Here is a 27,464-nt window from a genome sequence, read left to right on the forward strand (position 1 = left end):
ACAAAAACGCACATAAAAACGCAGCGTGAAAAAAACGCCTAGTGCGCACATACCCTTACAGTCTGTGTCCGCCCAGCCCGATTTATAAGCTAGGTGCCTTTCATAGGTGGCACTGGAGAGTGAGCTTTCCTCATCCTGATGAAGGACTGATTGGCAGACCTTTCTCCCAGTGAGCGCTACTGGTCTATATCTCCCTATCCCACCTCGGGGTCTCCACCAATAGAATTAGTGCCCGTAGAAATAAATGAACACTATACAGTCCCTGACAGAAGTTCTGCCGCTTATCCATGTTATGTAAATAAAAGCTTATAACCTGACTTTAAAATCATCCATTGGTTTTATAAATTACTCTTTTGAAAGCTGAAACCCTCCCAAATTTGCTTTAGGTTATGAAAATAAAGTTGCTGCAAAGCTGAAATATTGATTATTTAATGAACACAGAAAGATCAGATTTTGGCCACATAAAAGTTTTGTCGCCTTGTCATATAATGCACCCAATCCTAGTTTACATCCTCACTTGTGCTCACTAAATAATCGGTTAATTAGTGGGTGTGTATAAAAAGAAACCCAGCACAACAGACCTTCCGTTGAACTGCAACTTGACCTCTGACAACATGCCAAAAATCCACCCTGCGACTAAAGCCTTGATTATCAAGAGGCTGAAGACCAGATCCGCTGTAGAGGTGGCTTGCACCTTTAATGTGTCTCAGCGTCAAGTACAAAGAATTAAAAAAGATTTGAAGAGACTGGAGATGTTTTTGACAAGCCCAGGTCCAGCAGACCCTGGAAGACAACTGCTCAGGAGGAACGTTTGTTGGTTAGAAAATCCAAATCCAGCCCATCTTCCACTGCAGCAGAGCTCCAACAGGCCTGGTCACCTTAAGTTCCTGTGTCGACTAGAACAGTTTGTAGGATTCTGTCTTGAAATGGCCTCCATGGTCGAATCAGTGCGCAGAAGCCAGCACTAAACAAATGGTAATTAAAAAACCGTGTGGCATTTGCCAAGTCCCACAGCCTGCTAAACAGATGGACACTGGAAAAGTGGCAGAAGGTGGATTTCTCTGATGAATCTTCAGTTGAATTACACCACAGCCACTGCAAATACTGCAGGAGACCTACTGGAGCCCGTATGGATCCAGAAAACAGTTCAGTTTGGTGGTGGAAAGATCATGGTCTGGGGTTACATTCAGTATGGGGGTGTGCGAAACATTTGCAAGGTGAAAGGCAATATCAATAGACTAAAATATCAAGAAGTATTAGCTACCTCTTACATTCCCAATCATAAAAGGGGTCAAATTCTGCAGCAGGATGGTGCTCCATCTCATACATCCATCTCTACAACAAAGTTCCTCCTGGCAAAGAAGATCAAGGTGCTCAAGGACTGGCCAGCCCAGTCACCAGACATGACCATCATTGAGCATGTTTGGGGTAGGATGAAAGAGGAAGCTTGGAAGACAAAACCAAAGAATCTAGATGACCTCTGGGAGGCATGTAAGACTGCATTCTGTGCTATTCCTGATGAATCATCAATAAATTGTATGAATTATTGTTGAACCGCATGGATGCAGTCCTTCAAGCTATGGAAGTCACACACAATATTAAATATGGCTCTAATAGCACCACAACTTCATTCACCAATGTTATGCAACATATCTGCATTAGAAGTTAATTATTTGAATTTCACATTACTTTCTGTGGGCGACAAAACTTTTGTCTTGCCAAAATCTGACCTTTCAGTGTTCATTAAATGATCAATATTTCAGCTTTGCAGCAACTTTATTTTCATAACCTAAACCAAATTTGGGAGGGTTTCAGCTTTCAAAGAGTAATTTATAAAACCAATGGATGAATTTAAAGTCTGGTTATTATAAGCTTTTATTTACATAACATGGATAAGCGACAGGACTTCTGTCAGGGACTGTACATTATCCTGTGGGATGTGGACTTTCCCTTTATATAGCGTCACTTTGCTTTGTTTTTTCTTTCATACTTTTGCCTTTGATGTCTTCGACAGATACAGGCACGACCTTGCCCATCTCTCCGCACATGAAGCCCGGGATTAACATCTTCTGGATACTTTGTGGCACTTTCATGTTCCTCTCACTAAACAAAATGATCACAAGTGTTTCCCTGCCACTCTGGGGAGTACAGATGATCAAAGGGGCTTCACACCCAAAAGCAGGAGGGGCCCAAAAAAAACCCTCAAACGCCGGATTCTCATCTCACAAAGGGATGAAAAGCTGCTGATGACGACATAACCTCCAGAGATGCAATCCTTCCAGCCCAAGATGTCAGGGGCCACATATTATTGCCTTTAACTGAGAACATTCATGGCATTGACAGACATGGAATAAAACTTTTTTTTCTTAAAGGGATCATCCACTTTACCTTTTTGCAAGAAGGGTCCTCGCAAACTGATCACAACGTTTTTATTGCTGTGACCTTAAGCGATCAAATCTAATTGGAAACTAAAATAATTTTTGCAATTGTTTTTTGTTAAAAATGTTATAACGAAAGATTTTTTTCTGCACATTGCCGGCTGCTGAATGAGTGAACTGAGAATCTGTCAGTGAGCTCATCCTGACAGGATATTCATAAACATGTTATCTGTCTTTCAACTGGCAACCACAAGAAAGTTGAGCTGATTTATTCATAAATCCACTGAGAGGAGCTCAGAAGAAGGCAGATAAATGAGATACAATTACAAACCCTTCTGTCAGTACGAGCTCACTGAAGGATTCTCTGTTGAGTCATTCTGCAATGTTAAGGGAAACAAAATGCCTTTAAAAGTCAAATGTTATAAATGCATTAAAGAAACCCAATTAAAAAAAAGATTTTTAGGCAAAATACGTGCATTTAGGTAAAATATGTAACTCCAAAAATTGTCCCCAAGAGCTTCCATATCCTTCAATTTCACCCAACTGTAGTCAGAATTGTTTGGTGTTGGGAAGACTTGTTATAATTTTTGACTCTGTTTTGGCAGCTGCTTGCATTCCCGATAAAATGATTTATTACAGCTCCCAATTTTCCTCTGTTATTCTTCCTGCAAAAGTCAGTAATGTTGGCAGCTGGGTATTACCATTCGCTCCTTGTCAACAGATTGTGTCGCTATAGACTCTGATAATGTCCAATTAGTGTCCCAATTTTAAAAAAAATCCACACAAAAATGAAATCTTACATTGCGCTGTTCCTCTGTTATTCCTCCTGGTAATGTACAAATAGAATTATATTTGGCCAATACCCTGGCCTTTGTGAAAAAAAAAATGTGTTCCTACATTGTCTTGTTAGTGTCTTGACTAGATACAATATTCCCCGATGCCGGACCCCTGAGACCCTCGAAGCTTCTCCGAATGTTTTTTGTTTCTTCGTAATTTCCTTTTAATATATTTTCTCCGAAAATGTGTCATCTCAGCGAGAAGAGGAGGATCAGAGGGATCAGACCGGGATGAAAGAAGATCAGGGGAATCCTTTAAACACAGATCAAGTGACTGGAAGGATTCCAAGAGACGCCGCCGGGAAAACGCCACATTCCGAGGAATCGTCAGATTTAGTTCTGGAAGTCGAGGATTTCCCTGCACATACAGAAGGACAGATGGGGGTCACTAAAGGGCAACGCCAGTGCGACACCACTAATATGGCGAAGACGATCCCGACAGGAATAGGATATTATACCCACTAAGTCCAGCACCAGATAACAGTGACATCCACAGTGCCCCCATAATAACAGTGACATCCACAGTGCCCCCATAATAACAGTGACATCCACAGTGCCCCCATAATAACAGTGATATCCACAGTGCCCCCATAATAACAATGACATCCACAGTGCCCCCATAATAACAATGACATCATCAGCGCCCCCATAATAACAGTGACATCCACAGTGCCCCCATAATAACAGTGAGATCCACAGTGCCCCCATAATAACAGTGACATCACAGTGCCCCCATAATAACAGTGATATCCACAGTGCCCCCATAATAACAGTGACATCCACAGTGCCCCCATAATAACAGTGACATCCACAGCGCCCCCATAATAACAGTGACATCCACAGTGCCCCCATAATAACAGCAATATCCACAGTACCCCCATAATAACAGTGACATCCACAGTGCCTCCATAATAACAGTGATATCCACAGTGCCCCCATAACAGTGACATCCACAGTACCTCATAATGACATTATAATGTTCCCATAGGATTCGATGGATGTCATGGGACATTACACAATTGTATTACGTTGGAACTTCAAGGATTTCTTTTTATATTAATAAATTGATGAATGAGGTAGTGTGTTTGGGGGAGTCTTTATTCATATAAACTATTTTTTAATGTGTGTGTTTTTTAACTCCATATTTGCCAGACTAGTAATAGGGTTATCTAATAGTCGCCTCTCCATTACTAAACCCTGATCTTGATGCCAGCTGTCAATTCACATCTGACATAAACCCCAAAAAATATTACCCCAATTGCCACCGCATCAGGGCAATCGGGAAGAGCAGAGCAAAGCGCCAGAATTGGAACATCATCTAGGGCGGCTGTGGGCTGCTATTTTAGGCTGGGAAGGGCCAAATACCCATGGATCTTCCCACACTGATAATACCAGCCCCCAACTGTCTGCTTTACCTTGGCTGGTTATCAAAAATAGGGAGGTAAAGATTCCGAGTCTTACTGTGAATACTGTGAACATTGATTAGATGTTGTAGTACTGACTTGTAAAAGGAGCGATATACAATTTTCTTGTCATTTTGCTGATAATATTGTTATTATTAATATTAATATTATTTTTTTTTATGTAATGATTTGTTTGCTTTTGAAAATCAATAAAAATTATAATTTTAAAAAAAAAGAGGGAGGGACCCAAGACTTTTTTTTTTACTTATTTCAATAAATATTTTTTAAAAATTGCATGGGGTCCCCTCTATTTTTGATAACCAGCCAAGTTACAACAGACAGCTGAGGGTTGCAGCCCGCAGCTGTTTGCTTTACCTGTGCTGGTTATCAAAAATAGGGGGGCCCCATGCCATTTCTTTTTTCATTTATTGTTCACAGCAGGGTCCAGGCATCTTCCGCAATGCCAAAAAGCTTGTTGATTGGCTCAGCCTTTCAATGAACTTTATTAGCATGTGAACACCATCCAAACTTGGACATGGACTCCTGTGAAAAGTCCATGTTCAGGTTTGAGCACCGGATATAAGGAGTCCGGTATGGACCCTGAACATTACTGTTAGGGTCCACTCATCCCTATATAGGAAGCTTCTTGCCTGCTCCTCAGTCTGGTCGCACATTGCACAACATATGACGGCGCGTCACTCAGGAAGGTAAATATTAGTAATTCTGTCGCTAGGGATGAGTCAGGAGCAATGTCAGACGTGTTCAGACACAGGTTTTCATCCCGAAAACAAGCCCTGGTCCTCTCAGCAGGAGGGGTCACTACGAGGCCTATTACAAAACCCTACAGGAAAACAGCTCATTACTAATTACAGTAATTATAGCCGGGACCGTCTGGGTAATGTGCCGCAATGAGCTCCCCGTCATGTGTGACCTTCGCAATGCCGCGGAGTATAAGGAGTTAATGATGACACTACGGACTCCTATTTATACCGGGAAATCACATGAAATGAGGACGTCTGGGAATCCTGTTACCTATAACGGAGGAATGAATTCTCTAAGTGTAACTCCACCCAACGTTTGGCCACGTCACCCCACTCCACCCCTCCAAAAAAGCACCATAATAAGAAGACGATAACCACTTCTGTTTAAATTGCACCATCATAGAATATACTCGGTGTTTTACGGTTGTGACATGTCACCACCTCTGTTTGCTTTCAGTGAATGAGAATTCTCCTTGTCACCTGTCCCTGTACACAGTTAGTCCTGCTCTCAGCAGAGATGTATCTAGTGTCGCGGGCGGGGAGGGAGCTGTCGCTGCTGCGCTCTCGCTGGCGCTCGGGTCCAGCGCTGCTGCTGCTGCTGCTCGGTGGCTCGAGCGGTGGGCCGGATCCAGGGACTCGAGCGGCGCTCCTCGCCCGTGAGTGAAAGGGGTGGTTTGGTTTGGGGATTTGGTCCGTGACGCCACCCACGGGTCGTGGTGAAGATGGGCACCACCGCTGCTAGTGACGGGGATCCCGGGAGCGTTGTTAGAGAGCAGCTGGGATGTTTCTCTCCCCTCCGTGGGTAGGGGTTGGTGGTCCCGGGGCCCGGTTGAGGTGACGGGGAAGCAGGGCTGGCAAGGTGCAGGGTCGCTTGGACTGCGCAGCGCGGTGCCGGATGGCACGGTAGTACTCACTCAGCCACAAATGGATGCAAAGTCTCTGGTAAAACAAACGGCTGGATGGACGGGTCCTGCTGTGGCCTCCCCCGGACGGTTGGTGGTGGCTGCCCTTCTCTGCACCTTTTGTGTGTGTTCGGTCCCGATGGCTTCCCACCGGTAACCCGCTCCCCAGCGTGGATATGTGCCGGAGGAGCCCTTTTGCCCGCAGGCTCTGGCCCTGGGAACTCTAGCTGTCAATTGTTTCAATAAATTGTTTGAGATGAGGAAATCACCATTGCTGCTTCTACATAATTGCCCAACAGTCATGATAAAATATCACTGTAGGATGATCTTTTGACGTTTTCCATAAATTTGACCTGAAATACAAATATCCTGAACATTTTGAGAGTTGAGTAAAACACTGATGGTAAAAACTGAAACATGAATCAAAAACTGATGAAAGTTGAGTCCAGAACACCGATGAACAACAATAGGAAAAAAAAATCATTAACATCTGAATGAAGCTTTATGCTGTTTTCTATCATGTGGTGTTTGGTTGGGGCAGGTTGTGTTGCGCTGTGTTCTGCTGATTTATGCTGTGCATTGTCTTGTGCCCTGTTGTTCCTCAGCGTCCTGCTGTGTTGTATTATGCCTTGTATTGTATTGTTTTGTCATATATAGTTATTTATCGTGTATTGTCTCGTGCTGCGCTGTTTGCTGTTGCTATTTCCTTTTTATTTGCATTATATCGTGTTGTGTTATTAGAAGGTTTGTCGTGCATTGTTGCTTTGTATCATGTCAGGTTATACTGTTCAATGCTGCGTTCTATTGTTATTTCTCATGTTGTGTTGTACTTGTATTACATCACATTGTATTATTTGTTGTGTGTAATATCATGCTGTGTTGCATTACATGTTCTTTTATTATGTCATATTGTGCTATTTTATATCTTGTAGGGGGTTTACTTCATATTACATTGTGTTTTGTATTGTTGTGATGTTTTAAATATGTTTTGTATTATATCGTCATGACGTAGTATATCCTCTTTTATGTCATTTTGCACTATAATATGTAATAAGTAATATTGTGTTGATTTGTACAGTAAAATCTCGTAAGTGTAATATATTGGCCCTGAAAAATCAGTGCCTTTGTGCCTAGATTTGTGCGTTTTGCACCTTTTTTATTTCAACCAATTCAATATTTTATATTATATTAAATATTTTATTTGTGATTTTTTTTTCTTAAAGTTTATTTTATATGTGCTTTACTTGTTTCTTTTTATTTTTCTTTCCAATTTGTGGGTGGAGTTTAGCAATTTCAGAAGTTTTCACCTGATTCATTTGCAATAAGTCGCAAAATTTGGAGCAATTTCACTTCAATCCTATACTGGTGTATTTTCAAGTACGCCCAAAATTTTATGCTTTTTGAGACTTTTAGTGCCAAAAGTTATAGACAGGAAAAAAGCCCATTTTTTACTTTGTGCCATATTAATGAATCGTATGTGCTTTTTTGATGAATTTGACGTAAAAAAAAAAAAAGAAACTAATGCCACGAGATAAAAAGGAAAAGTGACTTAAAAGCAAATGATGAATCGGGGACCATTGTCTTTTTTGTATATTTCTAATAATGAATCGGGGCTATTGTCTTTTTTGTATATTTCTAATGATGAATTGGAGGCCATTGTCTTTTTTGTATATTTCTAATGATGAATCAGGGCTATTGTCTTTTTTCTATATTTCTAATAATGAATCGGGGACCATTGCCTTTTTTGTATGTTTTTGATGATGAATCGGGGCCATTGCCTTTTTTATATACTTCTAATGATGAATCGGGGGCCATTGTCTTTTTTGTATATTTCTAATGATGAATTGCGCTATTGTCTTTTTTGTATATGTCTAATAATGAATAGGGGACTATTGCCTTTTTTGTATGTTTTTAATGATGAATCGGGGCCATTACCTTTTTTATATACTTCTAATGATGAATCGGGGACCATTGTCTTTTTTGTATATTTCTAATGATGAATCGGGGACCATTGTCTTTTTTGTATATTTCTAATGATGAATCGGGGACCATTGTCTTTTTTGTATATTTCTAATGATGAATCGGGGACCATTGTCTTTTTTGTATATTTCTAATGATGAATCGGGGACCATTGTCTTTTTTGTATATTTCTAATGATGAATCGGGGATCATTGTCTTTTCTGTATATTTCTAATGATGAATCAGGGCCATTGACTTTTTTGTATATTTTTAGAGATGACTCAGGGCCATTGTCTTTTTTGTATATTTCTAATAATCAATCTGGATCATTGTCTTTTTTGTACTGTATATTTCTAATAATGAATTATAAGCCTTTGTCTTTTTTGTATATTTCTAATGATGAATCGAGCCATTGTCTTTTTTCTATATTTCTAATAATGAATTGGGGATCATTGTCTTTTTTGTATATTTCTAATGATGAATCAGGGGCCATTGTCTTTTTTGTATATTTTTAATGATGACTCAGGGCCATTGTCTTTTTTTTATATTTCTAAAAATGAATCGGGGTTCATTGTCTTTTTTTGTATATTTTTAAAGATAACTCAGGGCTATTGTCTTTTTTGTACTGTATATTTCTAATGATGAATCATAAGCCATTGCCTTTTTTGTATATTTCACATGATGAATCGGGCCATTGTCTTTTTTCTATATTTTTAATGATGAATCAGGGCTATTCTTTTTTGGGTACTTCTAATGATGAATCAGGGGCTATTGTCTTTTTTGTATATTTCTAATAATGAATCGGGGGATCATTGTTTTTTTTTGTATATTTCTAATGATTATCTTTTTTGTATATTTCTAATGATGAATCTGGCTGTTGTCTTTTTTGTATATTTCTAGTGATGAATTGGGCCATTGCCTTTTTTGTATATTTCTAGTGATTGTCTTTTTTTGTATATTTCTAATGATGAATCGGGGGCCCTTGTCTTGTGTATATTTCTAATGATTAATCAAGGACCATTGTTTTTTTTTTAACATTTCTTGATGATGAACTGTTCTAACATGGCGGCTCAGTATGTTATATTCTAGCACTGGGCTTCTGAGTTTCATACTGACCATTTTGATAGAGCATACATGTACAACCAGTACTAAATTCAGGCCTGGTTCGTGTGGCCTTAATATTAGATTGTTAGCTCCTCAGGAAGGGACCAACGAGACTATTATGGGCCCTCACCTGACTATTGCATGGCAAACTCTTTGCTTTGCAGGCATTGATTCTGGACTTCTACACAATAGCCACTTTCTTATTGCATCTGCTTTTTAGCAAGTGTTTCATCTCACCTCAGAGCTGGATTCACAACTACACTGCTCAGTACCGCTGTACAATGTCCTCACTGCTGCTGCTCCTTCTGAAAATGTGCCACATAGATACAGGAGGTCAGGAGTGTTTTTATTTGCTTAGTGTCACACAGTGGTTGGCTCTATACTCGCCGAGTGTCATGGCGGCATCTAACACTGTTCACACTACAGAATCTCACACTCCACACCATACCTTCCCTGGTGCTTTTAACTTGCACAGACAGGCTCGGGTGTCGACCAGCTGTGTTCTCATTAGTGACCGCGCTTGCATGAGTTAATTTCTACTATCCTTCTGGTTACCTCTTGGATCATATGTTGTGGGAGACTTATTACAGTTTCTCCCCTCCTTTTTAAGATGGTGGGGCCTGTCTTCCAACGTTGACTATAGCTTTTGCTAAATCGGCCCGTGTGCTGTTGTGTTCCAGTTGCTGATGATTTATTGTATACTGCTTGGTGTGCTGTAGAAATCCTCTCATCTTGTTATTTCCTCCCTGCTCTATATTTCCTCCTTATCACGTCAATACGTCTTATATCTCTATGTGTGCTAGCTGTGTGATAGAGTTTTTGGTTTCCCCGTTTATCTATGTGACACCCTGGCCTATCAGGTCGTCACAGGGTATTGTGCAATCTGCCCTTCTGTGCAATATCCACCTCCTCCTTGGTTAAGGGTCCCCAACCATTGGTGTTGCCAAGAACAAGCTAATCAAAATCCTAGGAAGACTCTGCAACACACCCACCAGACACACCAATGGACGGTCTGAGTGGAATAGGGTCGCCCACTTGGGGGGTTGGTTTAAGGGGAGGTCAGAAGTGTCAGGAGACAGTGAGTTGAGCGGTGGCTCTCGAGAGGAGAGGTCACGGAGCAGTGAAGTGTTGGAGGTGAGGAGCTAGGCTCCTTGAGGCTACTAGGTGGCAGACGTTGATCTGGGCCTGGTAGGAGCTGGACCCTGGTCGCAGAGGATCGTGACAAGGGGCACGAACTGTGCCAGGGGCCAGGGCACGACGTGGTACGTGAACCATAGGTCAGGGAGTAGCTTCATGCATCCTGACAATTTACCCGACGAGGACAGAGTCTTCAAGATCCGTTCTCCACCCGCTCCAGAATCTGGGTACTAGCGCAATGAGGGGGATAGAACTTTCCACACACATGGTCCAGAAAATCCCAAGTGTGAACCCTGAGAGCAAGTTCACCCAGTTAGCCATACTGGTGAGCGGGACCCGACCAGTTTCACACTGAAGGGACCAAATAACGAATGAGGTGCCAAGGCAACGGTCACAGACTGACAGGCAACACCAACGGGCACGGGATCCAGGCACGCTCCCTCCAAGCGGCAGTGGTGTCCAGAACTTTGGTTTACCACAGTTGTCGGTGTCAGTGTTATTGGACTGAGTGAGTACACCAACGACCCCCCTACCATCCCAACGGCACCTCCCCGTCGCCCGCATCTAGTCACGGGGCATTCCCCCTACCCATGGAGGAGTCAACCATCTTGCTGCCCGCACCATCGCCACCGGGTACTTCCCATTGCAGCTGTGGTACTACATCTTACCACGCACCACAGGTGGCGTCACGAACTGTCCATACAATCCCCTGCAAATAACCCCCCTTGATAACACCCCTTGGGGGTGGCACATCTATATCTGGATTCAACCACTCCTGTCCTGGTCCTCCCCTGAGGTGGCAGATTAGGGGTATAGGATTAGGGCTTGCCAGGAGCAGGGAAAGGAAGGCAGCCCAGACATCTTCACCATTAGATGTATTTCTAGGATTAGGGACAGCTAGGGCCCCCCTAGCTTGAGAGCCAGTCTAGGATCCCCAGTCTTCTGTTATCCCTTGACACCCTGTGACACTTAGTATGGGAGGCATCATCTTAGCTACTCTTTACCCACTAGCTCAGAGACAACTGAAAATTAAAGATAGAGATTGCAGATGGGAAATAGGCTAGATGTCATATAATGACCAGTAATAGATTTATTCCTTATGTACACACACGGCAGTGTATGGAGAACAGTATCCCCTCACACCCTGTGACATTTGGTAACGAATGCATCATTTTAGCAAGTCTTTACCCACTAGTTGAGAGACAACTGAAAATCAGAGCTAGAGCTTGCAGATGGAAATTTGGTTAGAAATGTAGGCTAGATATTATATAATGACTAGAAATAGATTTATTCCTCATGTACACACACGGCAGTGTATGGAGAACGGTATTCCCTCCCACCCTGTGACACTTAGTATGGGATGCATCATTTTAGCTAATCTTCACCCACTTGTCAGAGACAACTGAAAATTAGAGATAGGGCTTGCAAATGGTAAATTTGGTTAAAAATGTAGTCTAGATGTCATATAATGACTAGAAATAGATGTATTCCTCATGTCCACACACGGCAGTGTATGGAGAACAGTATCTCCTCACACTCTGTGACACTTAGTAAGGAATGCATCATTTTAGCCAGTCGTTGCCCACTAGCTCAGAGACAACTGCAAATTAGAGATAGAGCTTACAGATGGGAAATGTCACGATTCCGATGTGCAGAACATTCTGTATCATTCTGCTATTCTCTCCTACAGAGCTGGTATATATTGCTAATGGTGCAGAGCGTTTTGCAGGATGAATGCTCTGCTAGTTGTTTCACAAGCACTGGGTTTCATGCTGGTTCTGGGAGGTGCTCTTACAGATGCTTCTTGTTCCGGTGATTGCTTTGCTTCATTAGGGAGCCTGTTAGCTCAGGACACCGCCAGTTGCACTTCCTGTTTACAGTTGTACTGTTGGCTCCCGTGGTGCTCAGTGTCAAGATCTCTGCCTGTCCTCCCCTCTTTCTGCTGTGAATTCCCGACTTCTGGCCTCGGACTTCCTCCTGACCACATCCCCGCCTGCTCCCTGTATTTTGTACATACTCTGCTGGAACCCTGACCTTTGGCTTGTATCCTGACCTCATCTCAGTGCCCCCCCGTGTACTGTCATTTCCTCCTGGTATATGATCTTGGCCTGTCTGACTACCACTGCATACAAGTAATGTCTAGCACCACCTTGGGACAGTCATCACAGGAAATGTAGTTAAAAATGTACGTTAGATGTCATTTAATGACTAGAAATATATTTATTTATAGGGTATGGAGAACAGTCACCCATAATTACAGGTGCACAGTAAATGTGAATAACACCCATGATTTCATATACTCTATACAGTGGTACCTCGCTTAACGAGTAACCCTCTTAACGAGAATTTCGCTATACAAGCAAAGCTTTCTGTAAATTTGTAACCCGCTTTACGAGAAAGCTTTGCTGTATGAGCGAAATTCTCACCGCACACACTTCCGGTTTCATACATCCACCACACTCTGACCCGCACTTGCAGTCCACACAAACACACATGTACGCACAAACACACACGCACGCACACACATACAGTATAATGCTCACCTTACCTTCCGTTCCACCGCTGGTCTGATGGTTCTTGTAGTTCCCGGGTACATCGCGGCGTCCTCGCGGCGAACTACAAGACCCAGGAGGCCTGCGATGGAACGGAAGGTAAGGTGAGCATATAATATAACATAATATGTTTACCTTTCGTTTCATCGCCGGCCTCCTGGGTGCTGTAGTGCGCCGCTCCGCTCCAGTCCACGCTGTGTCTCTGCATCCATAGCGACGAGGGAGGAACTTCCTGTCACCGCTAATGAAAGGCAGAGCGCTGGCCAATCAGAGGCAAGCGGCTCTGCCTTTGACGTCAGCGCTCTGGCCGGGAACTTCCTGCCTCGTTGTTATGGTAACGCGTTACACAGCCCGGCCCCGTACCAGAGAACAGCAAGTCCCAGCAGACCGGCGATGGAACGGAAGGTAAGGTGAGCATATAATATGTGTGTGCGCATGCGTGCATGTGTGTCTGTGTGAGTTTGTGTGTGTGTGTGTTTGTGAATGTGTGGAATGATAGAATAGGGGACCAGGATGGGACATTTAACTAGTTGTGGAACGGATCGTCAGCATTGCAATGATTTCCTATGGGAAATCTTGCTTTGCTGAACGAGTACCTTGATTAACAAGCACAGTCCCAGAACGGATTGTTCTCGTTAAGCAAGGTTCCACTGTATATTGCACCTTGAACAGAGCAGCAAAGGCATATGGATTCAGTAGTGTGGAAAAATGAGGCATACAGTATATATATACAGTATATATATATTTATGTTTGCATGCTTTATATAGTTTCTTTTGTATCTTAAAGGGGAAATTGCTCTGCATTAATCATCATTGTAGCAGCGTGTAACTCCTGGAGACTTGTGATATTAATATTCCAGACCCTGATGCATATATTTTCATATTTATCTGTATGTCGTCCTTGTTTGCGGGGAGAATGTGAGATTTTGATGATTTGCTGTTCTGCCAGTGACAGTTATTGTGCTGCTATTTGCACCTCATTGACTGGAAGCTGCGCGGAGTCATCAGAAGAAGCAGTTATTACTGATGCTCCACGATAAATCACTTCTCACATCTTACATTACATCCCGAGGGCCGGTCAGGACCAGATCCTCAGCGACTTAACAATTTCCATCAAGCGAGTGAAACAAGATGAACACGTTTCTCCGATCCTTCTCAAATGGCAAAAGGACGGGATCTCCGGAAGCAAAAACACTTATTCTCTGGAGTAGATGCCTTAAAAACCTTGCCGCAAAGTTCAGATACGTCATTAGTGTACACAGCTCATGAAATATTCACTCATTACAGGACACTGGAGAAAAATGACCTTTATAATCATTCATGGCTCGATAGACATCACACTAACTATATACGAGTCATGGCCGAAAGTGTTGACACCCTTGAAATTGTTCCCAAAAGTGAAGTATTTCTCCCAAAAAAGTATTACAATTACACATTGTCATGGTGGAATATGGGGGGGTTGTGTATAATTTTGTGTAGGTTCGTATTCTAGGTGTGCTGCTCTGTCCATTCTGTATTCCTTGTGTGTACATTGTCCTGTTTGCAGGTTTAATCGCCCCCTGCCGGGCTTTTGTCACTAAGTCTGGGGGAGGGGGCCTGGGATCCACCTAAACTCTCTGTTTACCTGGCAGATTGGTCAGTCTGTCGGACAATTTCAAGAGAGAAGGAAGAAGATTTATCCTCTGGGGGAGAAGCTGCAGCTACATGCAGCACCCCAGAATTGCTGGAGGATTGTGACTTACCATCGGGACATTTATGCTATTGCTGGACTATTTTACCCTCTGTGTGGTGGATTATTTGATGGGCATTGTGGATTGTATGGAATAAATATTCTTTGGATTTTTCACTCATCTCTCACCCTGTTTATTGTGTGATATCAGAGAAGGACCCCGTGACACACATTTTTGTTATAGACATGATTATTTCCATTGTGTGTATTGAAACAACACAAAAAAACACCAAAAAAAGGCAAATTGGACATAATTTCACACAAAATGACAAAATTGCCAGCATCCTCAACGCAATATTTGGCTGCACACCCTTTACCCTTTGGAATAAATACCTGCAATCTATCGCTTCCTATAATCGTCCATAAACTTCTTACTCCTCTCACCTGGAATTTCGGACTCTTTTTTTATAATCTGCTCCAGGTCTCTCATATTTGGAAGCTTCTTCTCTTCTCCAAACAGCAATTTTAAGATCTATCCACGGGTATAAATAGGATTTACATCTGGAATCATTGTTGCCACTTCAGAACTCTCCAGCGCTTTGTTTCCATCCATTTCTGGGGCTTCTTGACGTGTTTGAGGTCATTGTCCTGCTGGAAGACTCATGCCCTAAGACATAAACTCAGCTTTCTGACAATGGATACTACATTGCCACCCAAAATCCTTTGGTGATCTTCAGATTTCATGATCTCATGCATACAGTCAAGGCTCCCAGTGCCAGAGGCAGCAAAACAACCACAAAACATATTTGAGCCTCCACCATACCTGACTGTAGGTCCAATGCTCTTTTCTTCATTGTCCTCATTCTGTTTTTCCTAAACAGTAGAATTATGTGCTTTACCAAAAAACTCAATCTTGGTCCAAGGAAGGCCTGCTGGAAGACCAATGACCTAGGATACAAATTCAGCTTTCTGACACTGAAAACTACATTGGCACCCAAAAACCTGTGGTAATCTTCAGATTTCATGATGTTTTCCACACAATCGAGGCCCCCAGTGCCAAAAGCAGCAAAACAACCCCAAAACATCTTTGAGGCTCCACCATACCTGACTGTAGGTCCAATGCTCTTTTCTTCATTGTTCTCATTCTGTTTTTCGTAAACAGTAGAATGATGTGCTTTACCAAAAAACCTCAATCTTGGTCTCAGGAATACCTGCTAGAAGACCCACGAACTAGGATGCAAACCCACCTTTCTGGCCCTGGGCACTACATTGCCACCCAAAATCCTCTATAAATCTTCAGATTACTGTGTGCAAGACATCTTGCAAAGGCCCTCATTGCCAGAGGCAGCAAAACAGCCCAATATATCTTTGAACCGCCACCATATGTGACTGTAGGTCCTGTGTTCTTTTCTATGTATGCATCATTCCATTTTCAGGAAACAGTAGATGCTATGCACATTCCAACATGGGTAAATGAAGCCTATCTCACTGCAGCCGTACCTGCAGCCTACTGGTTCCTTTACAGACTGGTATCCTTAGCTGCACAGCTTCTAATGGCTCCTGCCCAGGCTGGAATATCCCTAGCCGCTACACCAGAAATCCACAACTTGGATCTGTCTGCCTAAAAGGCTATAGATTTTCTCATCCCTAGAAATGAACGGACATGTGGAAATTCGGTTCAGTGGGTTCAGCAGGACGTTAGATAAAATTCGGTTTGGGACCTGAACTTAATCAGAACCCCAATGGAAGTCACTAACTGGGCAGTTCGGGTCTCAGCCCACATGCAGCCAGCCATAAACAGATCACTTTTTAAAGGGTGGATGAACAGGGTTTTTTCATTATTTTTTTGGGGGGTGCACATCATATCCGAACATGCTGTATTTGCCCCTATTGTGAGCCGTTCAAACACTGTAAGCGGCTCACACTGGGCAGAGCACCGAGCGTACCCGAGCACAGAGATGCTCGTACGAGTGGTGTTCATACATAAAGCACCTGAACTCCAAACCCAAACACTTTTTTCTAAAGTCTGTGTTTGGTACGAACACCAAACTTTGGGTTCACTGAACTGTACTTGTCTGTCAAGAAGAACCAAAGGAAAGGTTGCTAGGCACTATAAACCAAGATAGGAAAACGCACAGACAAATAATAAATGCAAGCAAGGGTAAACTCCTTACAACCTAACAGAAAATAAAAATCAGGTGTAGGAAAACCAAATGAGAAAACACAGAGAAAAAAACAATGGTCTCTGAATAAATCTCTTAGCTGCAGGGTTAGAGCTACTCAGCAGTAATCCACATATAAATATAACCAGCAGGGAAGGCTAGTATCCAGAAAGTATAAATATCCCCACCCGGGATGTGATAGGACAGAGAAAATGAGCAAGTGCGAACACCTGAGAAATGCAAACCAAAAGGATGGAAGCAAAGGTAAAAGACAATCAGCATTTGGACAGGGACTGACCAGGCTCTGGTACAGCAAGCAAGGAAACTGAATAAGCAGCAAAAGGCCACCAGTTCGAGTCCCAAACTCGAGTCAAGACAATAGAATGATGTGGTTTACCAAAAAGCTCTATCTTGGTCTCATCTGTCAACAAGTCACTTTCCCAGAAGGTTTTTCATTTACTCGAGGACATTTTGGCAAACTGCAGTCTAGCTTTTTGTGACGACTGAGCCCTAACACTGTCATGTGGATGGACAAACCAGGGGAGATTGAAAACCTGGTCCGAAAACAGGCTAGTACTTGCCCTAGACCAGATCTTGATTTGTCCCTGCCTAACAGGAAAGGTTGGCACCCTACGATCACGTAATTGAGCCCCCACTCGTAAACGGCTGACCCTCAGTGTCCTTAACTGCACCCTTAACTATAAACTAAGTGTAACACACACAAAAAAATAAACATAACTAGAGTGCACAGAGGCAGAGGATGAGACACCAGGCTAGAAAGGTGCAATCACAGTCATACAGGAATGATGGAATACAAGAAACCAAAAGAATAACAGAATATGTGGAATCCCTCCCAAACCTAAAGGAAATAAAATAGGAGATAACTGGGAAGGGATTCACACAAACTGTAGGGAATAGCAATATGAATGTCTCAGTAAGAAAACCTTAACAGAGGAGCTGGGAATCCAGACAGCCATCCTTCCATAAATACAGCCAGCACTGATGCATGTGAGTATTGAGTATAAAAAGTCCCTCCCAAAATGTGATTGGGCAAACCAAACAAGAAACTGCACACACCTGAATAGACGTGAAAAAGGAAGAGAATAAGGCTGGGGGCACACGGGGCACTAGTGCAAAAGCTCGCATGACACTCGGCTCGCGCTGGCAGCACAGCTGGACCCAAGTGTCATGCTAGTATTCCTGTGACTGAGGTCCGACTGTGCATGCAAACCTCAGCTGCGGGAGTGGGCCGGCGCTGTGGAGGGGCGAGCCAGCACAGAGGAGGGGAGGGATTTATCTCCCTTTTCTTCTCCGTAGCCTGCTATAGCGATTCTCGCTCTGCACGCGCGGTACACCGGTGTACTGCGAGTGCAGTGCGATTTTTCTCTCGCCCCATTCACTTGAATGAGTGTGAGAGAAAAGAGTCTTGCATTACAATTGCAACATGCTACGATTGTTTTCTCGGTCCGATTAGGGCTGAGAAAATAATTGCTCACAGCCACGTCACACGGCAGGCGGCCAATAGAAGCGGCGGAGCGGAGATGAGCGGGACGTAAACATCCTGCCCACCTCCTTCCTTCCTCATTGCAGCCGGGATGCAGGTAAGGCGATGTTCCACGCTCCTGAGGCTTCATACACAGCGATGTGTGCTGCCGTAGGAACGAGGAACAACATCGTAACAACGGTCCTTCCGAAATTATGGAAATGACCGACGCTACACCGATCATACGATTTCGACGCTTTTGCGCTCGTTAATCATAGTAAAAAGGATTCACATACTCCGATGTCGACAGCGATGCCGGATGTGCGTCACTTTCGATTTGACCCCACCGACATCGCACCTGCGATGTCGTAGTGTGCAAAGTGCCCCTAAGAAAGAAAGACAAAAGATCTTTTAGCAGCTGGACCAACACAAAATAGGCTGTTGTTCAACCAAGTGGGAAACTGACCAAGAACCGGAGATCACCGGTTCGGACCCCAGAGTGGAGCCATGACAATACCCCCCTTCTATGAGGGGCCACTGTACCCTCAGAAATCCTCAATATCCAGCAATGCTGATTGAGCTCTACTCTGGCAGAAGAAGCCAGATGGCCAGCCAAAACTGAATCATGCAGTTATTTACAGGCAAACCCTCCGATGCACTGTCCTGCGCATCCTGAATGGGCTGTTTGATATCAATCCGAAGAGCACCCACCACCACCCCCTCACTAAGAATTTTAACAGGACTTTTGTCCCTCAACTCTAAAACAAAACTGTGAGACAAAGTGCTGGCTTTAATATTATTAGATTCGGGGAGATTGCTCACTGAGAAATCAAACCAAGCAAAGTAAAGAGAACACCAGGCCCGTCTGGTGTTTAGACACTTTTATGATCGGTAAAGATTGTTAGCTTATGCTCCCTACAACCAGTGTCTCCATTCCTCGAAGGCTGTCTTAACTGCCAAAAGCTCACAGTCACCAATATCATAATTTGATTCAGCTTGAGAGAACGTCTCAGAATAGAAAGAACATGGATGAAGGTAGCCATTTTTTTTTTGCTTTTTTCGCGAAAGAACAGATCCATCCCTACAGCAGAAGTGTCAACTTCAACAACAAAAGGCAGCACGATATCAAGTTGACGAAGCTTTAGAAAAGGCTGTCTTAGGCTCTGTGCGCACTAGTGCGTTTTACCCACGGATTTACCGGCGGATTTGCCGCGGAAATTTCTTGAGAAATGTCTGCAATCTTTGTGCAGACATTTCCCAGCAAATTCTATGAGGAAAAAAAATAGCTGTGTGCACGCTGCGGATTTTTCTCAAGAAATTTCCTTGAGAAGAAATTCTCGAGAAAATTTCTTGGGAAAATGAGCATGTCAATTCTTTTCCGCAGGTACCCTGCGGATTTCGGCAGTACAGCCTGCAAAATCCGCAGGGTACCACCCGCGGGAAAATTCGTGGCAAATTCGCGGCTATTCCGCGGCTAATCCGCGGCAAATCCGCATGCGGATTTGGTGCGGATTTTTTCCGGAGGTCCGGAAATCTTTCACTCCCAGAAGTTTCTCAAGAAATTTTCTTGAGAAACTTCACATTTCTAGTGCGCACATAGCCTTAAGGGCAGAAAAGGTATTCTCTGCCTCAGCTGACCATAAAGAAAAAAAGTCAGTCTACTTCTTGGTCTGGTGACAGGTTCGCTATAACCGAAAAATTATCCATCTTAATGAACTTCCGGTAACAATTTGCAAAGCCTAAAAAACTCAGCTAAGCTTTAAGGTTAGTTGGGTTCACCTAATAATGACGGCCTGTACCTTTACAGGATCCATTTGAAACAATGAAGCAGAAACCAGATAACCTAGAAATTGGACCTGCTGCACTTCAAAAACACATTTCTCCAGCTGAGCAAATAAATGATTGTCACAAAGAATTTGGAGGACCTGCCGGAGAGGTGCACTGTGTTCCTCCTGAGAATGTGAGTATATCAAAATGTCATCAAGATAGATCACCACATTTCTACCCACAAGAGTATAAAAGATGTCATTTATGAAATTCTAGTAAGGAAAATGGAGAGACAATAGCACCAATAGGGTCTTATCCGGGTTATAGGTTCACAAAAAACACAGTGGTATGCGCTCCCCTTGTGAGGCTGTGACAGACACAACCACTGTAATGTCGCGGGCGGGGAGGAGGGTGTCAGCACACTACGCTCACCCCTTCTGCTCGGATCCGGCGGCTGCTGCTCAGTGGTGGCTCGAGCGGTGGGCCGGATCCCGGGGGTTTCTCGAGCGGCACTCCTCGCCCGTGAGTGAAAGGGGGTTGTTGGGTGTGGGGATTGTTTATTGTTCGTGACGCCACCCACGGTTGTGGTGATTTCACCACCGCTGCTCTATACGGGGGTCCCGGGGATGGTGATGCGGAGCAGCCAGGTGTTGTGTTGCCCCTCCGTGGGTAGGGGTTGGTGATCCCGGGGCCCGGTGATGGCTTGGGAGGTGCAGGGCCTGGTGGGCGCAGGGACGCGGGGGCAGCGCTGTGCCTTGCGGCACTGTGGTACTCACTCAGCCTGAGACGTTGACACAGTTTTTACGGTAAACCAAACGGCTGGTAAGACGATCCCACGGACGGCTGCACTTGCTCTCCCAGTAGGTGACGGTGATGTCCCTCTTCCTGGCACCTTTTGTGTACTTGTTGGTTGCGATGGGTCCCCACCGGTAACCCGCTCCCCGGCTTCAAGCTGGGCCGGAGGAGCTCTACTCTTTGCCCGCAGGCACTGGCCCTCAGAAACTGGTGCCCTGGCGGTGGCGGTGTCTCTGTTGTACAGGTTGGGCTGTTGCCTTCACTCGGGTCTTGGTTGTTGGGGGATCTACGTCCCCTTCACTGGCGGATTCGGCAAATTACGGCGACTCCAAGCCTTGCCGGGGTCCGAGAGGCCCCTGCCCTGGTGCTGACTGTCCTTCAGAACACTGCTCCAGACCACCGGGCACACAGCCTACGGGGTCCTTCCAGGAACTTCCAAACGGTCCCCCTCCAGACAGTCACCGCCGTTGCTGACCTTGCTGACCTGTCCTGCACACAGCTGGACTCTTCAGGCTTTGCACACTCTTTCTGTTCTGTCACCACTCTTGCTTTCCTCCTTTACTACTTTTCTTCCTTCGCTTTCACTTAGCTCTTTACTTTAGCCCTGTCTGGGCTACTATTGCTGTTTACTCTTTCATGTCCCTCACTGGACTCCACTCTCAAGCTCTTCCCTGAGCTGACTGCCTGGTTTCTCCCGCCTCCAGAGCTGTGTCCTCCTCGGTGGGCGGAGCCAACCGCCTGGCCCACCCCCTGGTGTGAATCATCAGTCTCTGGAGGAAGGCAACAAGGATTTCTGGTTAGCTTAGATGTTCCTACCTGGGATGTAGGGTGTGGTGGTGTGTGACCTGTGTCCCCTGGCTTGCCCAGGGCGACACATTAACAGCCTAGAAATGGCTACAGCAGCCCCACGTGGAGAAACTTGCAGACGTTAGAGAGAAGGGCTTAATCCGCGCTGTCGTGTATAAGAAAAAAATGAGCCAAAGATTCTGAATATGTAATTTAATGTGAATGCCTTTCAGGGTATAACACACACCTTCATCAGGACTAATCACAGTAATGTGATTTGTCCTGATGAAGGAGTGTGTTATACCTTGAAAAACTGCCGGAGTCAAATTGCCAAACTAATGGTGTGGCGCCCTGGACAAGCCACCCTACACCCCGGCTAGGCACACCGAAGTCAAACACAAACTCTTGTTGCCTTCCTCCAGGGGCTGATGTCCAGACCAGGGGGCGGGCCAGGCGGTTGGTCCCGCCCACCGAGGAGTTCACAGTCCTGGAGGCGGGAAAAGTAGAGAGATCAGTTAGAGAGAGTGAAGTGGAAGGAGAGGAGACTGACCGTGTCCGGGTGTGTGGCCCGGGCACCCAGCAAGGTTGGCAGACGGTGGTGACCGTCTGCAGGAGAGGCTGATTGGAGTGAACCGTATGGACCGGGGACGGGCGGTGGCCCGCCGGTACCGGATCGGGGAGTGAAGAGAAGCCAGCACCATTCGGCAGGGCCTACGAACCCCGACCATGCTAGGAGTCACCGTAAAACCGGTCAAATCGGTTAGCGAAGGGAGCCTCGGGGATTTCCCAGCAGCCAAGACCCGATTGAAGGCAACAGCTCACACCGTAGAGGGAAACACAGTCACCGCCAAGGCTACAGTTCCCAGGGCCAGAGCCTGCGGGAAAAAGGGGCTCCCTCAGCATCCATCCAAGCTGGGGAGCGGGTTACCGGTGGGAAGCCATTGGAACCGTAAACACAACACAGGTGCAGGGAAAGGCAGTCACCATCAACCTGCCGGGAGGAGAACAACCGCAGCCGCCTGTGGGACCCGTCCATCCAGCCGTTTGTTTGACCAGAGACTCTGTGTGAATTACTGGCTGAGTGAGTACCACCGTGCCGTGCGGCACAGCGCTGCCCCCGCGACCCTGCACCTCACCAGGCCCCGTAACCCGCCTGCCATCCCTAAAACCCTCACCGGGGCCCCGGAACAACCAACCCCCCTACCCACGGAGGGGAGGACCAACATCCACGCTGCTCCCTGTCATCGCTCCCGGGATCCCCGTCCAGAGCAGCGGTGGTGTCACAACTTCACCACAACCGTGGGTGGCGTCACGGACAATATCTCCCCAAACCACACACCAACCCCCCTTTCACTCATGGGCGAGGAACGCCGTTTGAGTCCCCGGGATCCGGCCCACCGCTTGAGCCACCACCGAGCAGCAGCAGCCGGACCCGAGCAGTGGGTGAGCGCAGCGTCCCCTCCTCCGCTCGCGACAATGGCATCACCAAATTTTCAAAATGATCCTCCAGAATATTTAAAGTGGTTTTTCATTTGTCAGCCTTTCGAACACATATAAAAGGTTATATGCCCCCCTCAAGTCAAGCTTAGAAACCAGTTAGCACCTTCTAACTGATTAACAGTACAGGTATACGGGGTAAAGGATAAGGATTGCAGACCGTGGTTTTATTAATCTGTCTAAAGTCAAAACATGGGAGCAACCCACCATCTTTTTTTTAACAAAGAAAAACCCCACAGAGAAGAAGGGGTGGACAGCTGTATATGCCCATGGACACGGCTCTTCTGGATATACTCTTTCAAGGTCTCTCTCTCTATCTCAATAAAAGACAGATTCAATAAACAAGACCTAGGCATTTCTGCTGCTGGTGCTATCATGTCCTATGCAGCGAGAAAACTCACACTTAAGGCCGCTTTACACGCCATGATATCGCTAACGAGATATCGCTGGGGTCACAGAATTCGTGACGCACATCCGGCCTCATTAGCAACGTCGTTGCGTGTGACACCTACGAGCATCCGCTAACGATCAGAAATACTCACCAAATCGTTGATCGTTGACACATCGTTCATTTCCCAAATATCGTTGCTTGTTCTGGATGCAGGTTGTTGGTCGTTCCTGAGGCAGCACACATCGCTACGTGTGACACCCCGGTAATGACGAACAGCAGCGTTCCTGCGTCCTCAGGCAACGAGGTGGGCGTGTCATTAATGCGGCTGCTCTCCGCCCCTCCGTTTCTATTGATGGCCTGCTGTGTGACGTCGCTGTGACGCCGCATGAAACTCCCCCTTAAAAAAGAGGTTGTTCGTCGGCCACAGCGACGTCGTTAGGAAGGTAAGTACGTGTGACGCGTACCGGCAATATTGTTCACCACGGGCAGCGATTTGCCCGTGACGCACAAACGACGGGGGCCGGCACGATCGCTAGCGATGTCGCAGCGTGTAAAGCGGCCTTAAGAATCAGAAAATACGTCATCAAAATCCTGAATGAAATCTGGAAGGGGAGACCTTACAGAAGTGAAGGGTCTGAATAATCAGCTAGAAGATCAATTATTGCCCCAAGACTGGGTCTCCTAATTGAAAGCAGGATTGTGCTTAACTAGCCAAGGCAAACCCAACATCAATTTTGCAGGTAAAGATGGAAACACTATAAATTAAATTAATTTAAAGTGTAATACCCCAACCTTCATAAATACATCCTGGACCTTTGAGGTCACGTGTCTTTGGGAAAGAGGAGAGTTATCATTCGCTGCAACTTGAATGGGATGAATGAGGTAAGAGACATTATAACCATAGTTGATAGCAAAGACATGATCAATAAAATTCAGAGCAGAAACTGAATACAAATGCAGGAGTGATAATGAACCCTGTTTTAGTATCCAATGACACTTGTAAAAAGAAACCCTGATGTTCGTAACAGAGATAATCTCAAACTCTTGGAATCAGCATTCTCATACTTAAGGGTTTTTTTTCCCTTGGAATTCATTAATGTATATAAAGCATTGAATCATGACGTGGCTCAAACGACCACACGATAAACAAAAACGAGTTTGTGCTCCTCAATCCATACATTCTCTCTGATCCCTACAAACACCAACTTGCATACGTTCACCTTTCTCCAATGATGAAGAAGATGCCACCAAAATACCCTTAAATATGTCTTTTTCCCTCAGATGTCTATCCAGACGAATAACAAGGGACCAGGGGCGTAACTACCACGGTCGCAGAGGATGCCAGTGCGACCGGGCCCGGGGTGCAGGGGCCCTGCTGGCCTCAGCCCCTGATTCAGATAGATGAGTGTTGGAGGCTGCGCATCCAAGTTTAATACATCGCAGCACAGAGATGTGACGGCCGCCGATTAAGGCCATGGATATTGCTCCCCACACACACGATCCTGGGCAAGGGGAGCAGAAAATATGCTGACAGCTGCCACTGCTGTAAGTGGCCGTGTATGACACTGACGTCATGCACTGCGCCGCTTATACGCTTGTCAATTGGCGCCAGCGTTGCAGGAGTTCGCCGGGGAGCGCTGGGTAGGGGAGTACCATGGCCACCAGTCGCACAGGGCCCCTTCTGCCAGACAGCAGATGGGGCGCCGCAGTGAGCAGCAGTTTACTGTCATTTCCTGCTACTGCGGTGCACAGGCTCCAGCAGAGGGTGTCCTCCCCTCCTCTGTGTCCTGTCTGCTCCCGTTTTCACCACACAAAAAGGGGGGAGGGGCGCCTGCACTGCTGCAGCCGGAGAGAGAGAGGGGGAGGGGCGCCTGCACTGCTGCAGCTGGAGAGAGCGAGGGGGGAGGGGCGCTTGCACTGCTGCAGCTGGAGAGAGAGGGGGGAGGGGCGCCTGCACTGCTGCAGCTGGAGAGAGAGGGGGGGAGGGGCGCCTGCACTGCTGCGGCCAGAGAAGCTGCTTCTAAAAACCCTCTGAACTCCAGGAGGCCAAGAAGGAGGTGAGTATAATGTAAACCATGTGTTATGTGCTGTCTGTATGTGTTATGTATAAGATATGTGTGTCCAGTATAGTGGGCAATATGTAGCTCTCTGTCTGTATATACTATCTGTCAGTGAATACTGTTTGTGTATACTGTCTGTCTGTCTATTCTGTCTGTCTATACTGTCTGTCTGTGTATTCTGTCTGTCTATCTGTACATCCTATCTATCTATACATCCACCCTAGCTCTCTATACAAAATTCCATATCCCTCATTATAAAAGTGAACACATAGTACAGTCGTTTATTTTTTTTACTGTGTGCAGTGCGGTAGTGGGCTATATAACATGATGGGGACTATATACAAGGCTGAAGAAGCTATATACCAGGATACATGGCTATATATACCAGGATGGAGGCTATATACCAGAATGAATGGCTATATACCAGGATGGAGGCTATATACCAGGATGAGGGGCTATATACCAGGATGGAGTGCTATATACCAGGATGGGGGACTATATACCAGCTATAATGTTACACCTGAATCCTAACACTCTCACAGGGATGGACAAACTAGGGGAGATTTAAAACCGGAAATCCACAGGTCCCAAATTAAGTTAATACTTGCCCTAGACCTGACCCTGATTTGTCTCTGTCCGTCTGAGGTTGTCACCCTAAGATCATGTAATGCCGCCCCCACTCGTCTGACCCTGAGTGTTCATAAATGCACCCTAAGCTATGAACCAAATGTAACACAAAAACAACAATCTACATAAATGAAGAGCACAGAGGCAGAAGGTGAGACACAGGGCTAGGAAGGTGCAAGCACAGTCATATAGGAATGATAGAATAAAAGAACCCAAAAAGAATAACAGAATAAGTGGAAACCCTCCAAAACCTAAATGACACAAAAGAGGAGATAACTGGGAACACATTCACACAAACAAACTGCAAGGAATAGCAATAGCAATATCTCAGTAAGAAAACCTTAACCAAGGAGCAGGGGACTCCAGACAACCATCCATCCAGAAATATAGCCAGCACTGAGATATGCGAGTAGTGAGTATAAATAGCACCTCTCAAAATGTGACTGGGCAAACCAAGCGAGAAAGTGCACACCGCTGAATAGATATGAAACAAGAAGGCAGAGAATAAGAAAGAAAGACAAGAGATCCTCAGCAGTTGGACCATCACAAAACAGGCTGTGGTCCAACCAAGAGGGAAACCGGCCAATAACCAGAGCTCGTAGGTTCAAGTGAAGCCATTACACTTTTTTATGTCTCTGTGTCCGCAGTGGGGTCCTCCTGGGTCTCCTGCCATAGTGTTTAATTTAATTCAAACATTGACAGATAGTTCACGCTGACTCTGATGCCCCTGAGCCTGCAGGAAAGCTTCATTTTCTTTGCAACTTGATTGTGGCTATTTATCAACTAAATGGATTATTCTGTGCTGCAACATTTCATCAATTTCATTCTGTCATCCACATCATGAGAGATTAGCTACAGTGACATAAACCTTTTGATTATGTTTTGGACAGTGGGCAAAGGAAAGTCAAGATCTCTGGAGATGGACTTGTAACCTTGAGATTGTTGATATTTTTCAAAACTTTTGCTTCTCAAGTCCTCAGATCTCTTTCTGTTCTCAATGCTTAGTGTGGCACAGACAAACAATGCACAGACCGAGTAAACCTCTCCCCTTTTTATCTGGTTTCAGGTGTGATTTTCATATTGCCCACAACTGTTACTTGCCAAAATGAGCATAAACAAGCATCACAAGCTGGAAACAAAGTTTCCCACAATTTTGAAAAGTTGACAATCATTTTTTCCAGCTCATTTTTGGAGT

This window comes from Anomaloglossus baeobatrachus, chromosome 2 (genome assembly GCF_048569485.1).
Source record: "Anomaloglossus baeobatrachus isolate aAnoBae1 chromosome 2, aAnoBae1.hap1, whole genome shotgun sequence".
NCBI lineage: Eukaryota > Metazoa > Chordata > Amphibia > Anura > Aromobatidae > Anomaloglossus > Anomaloglossus baeobatrachus.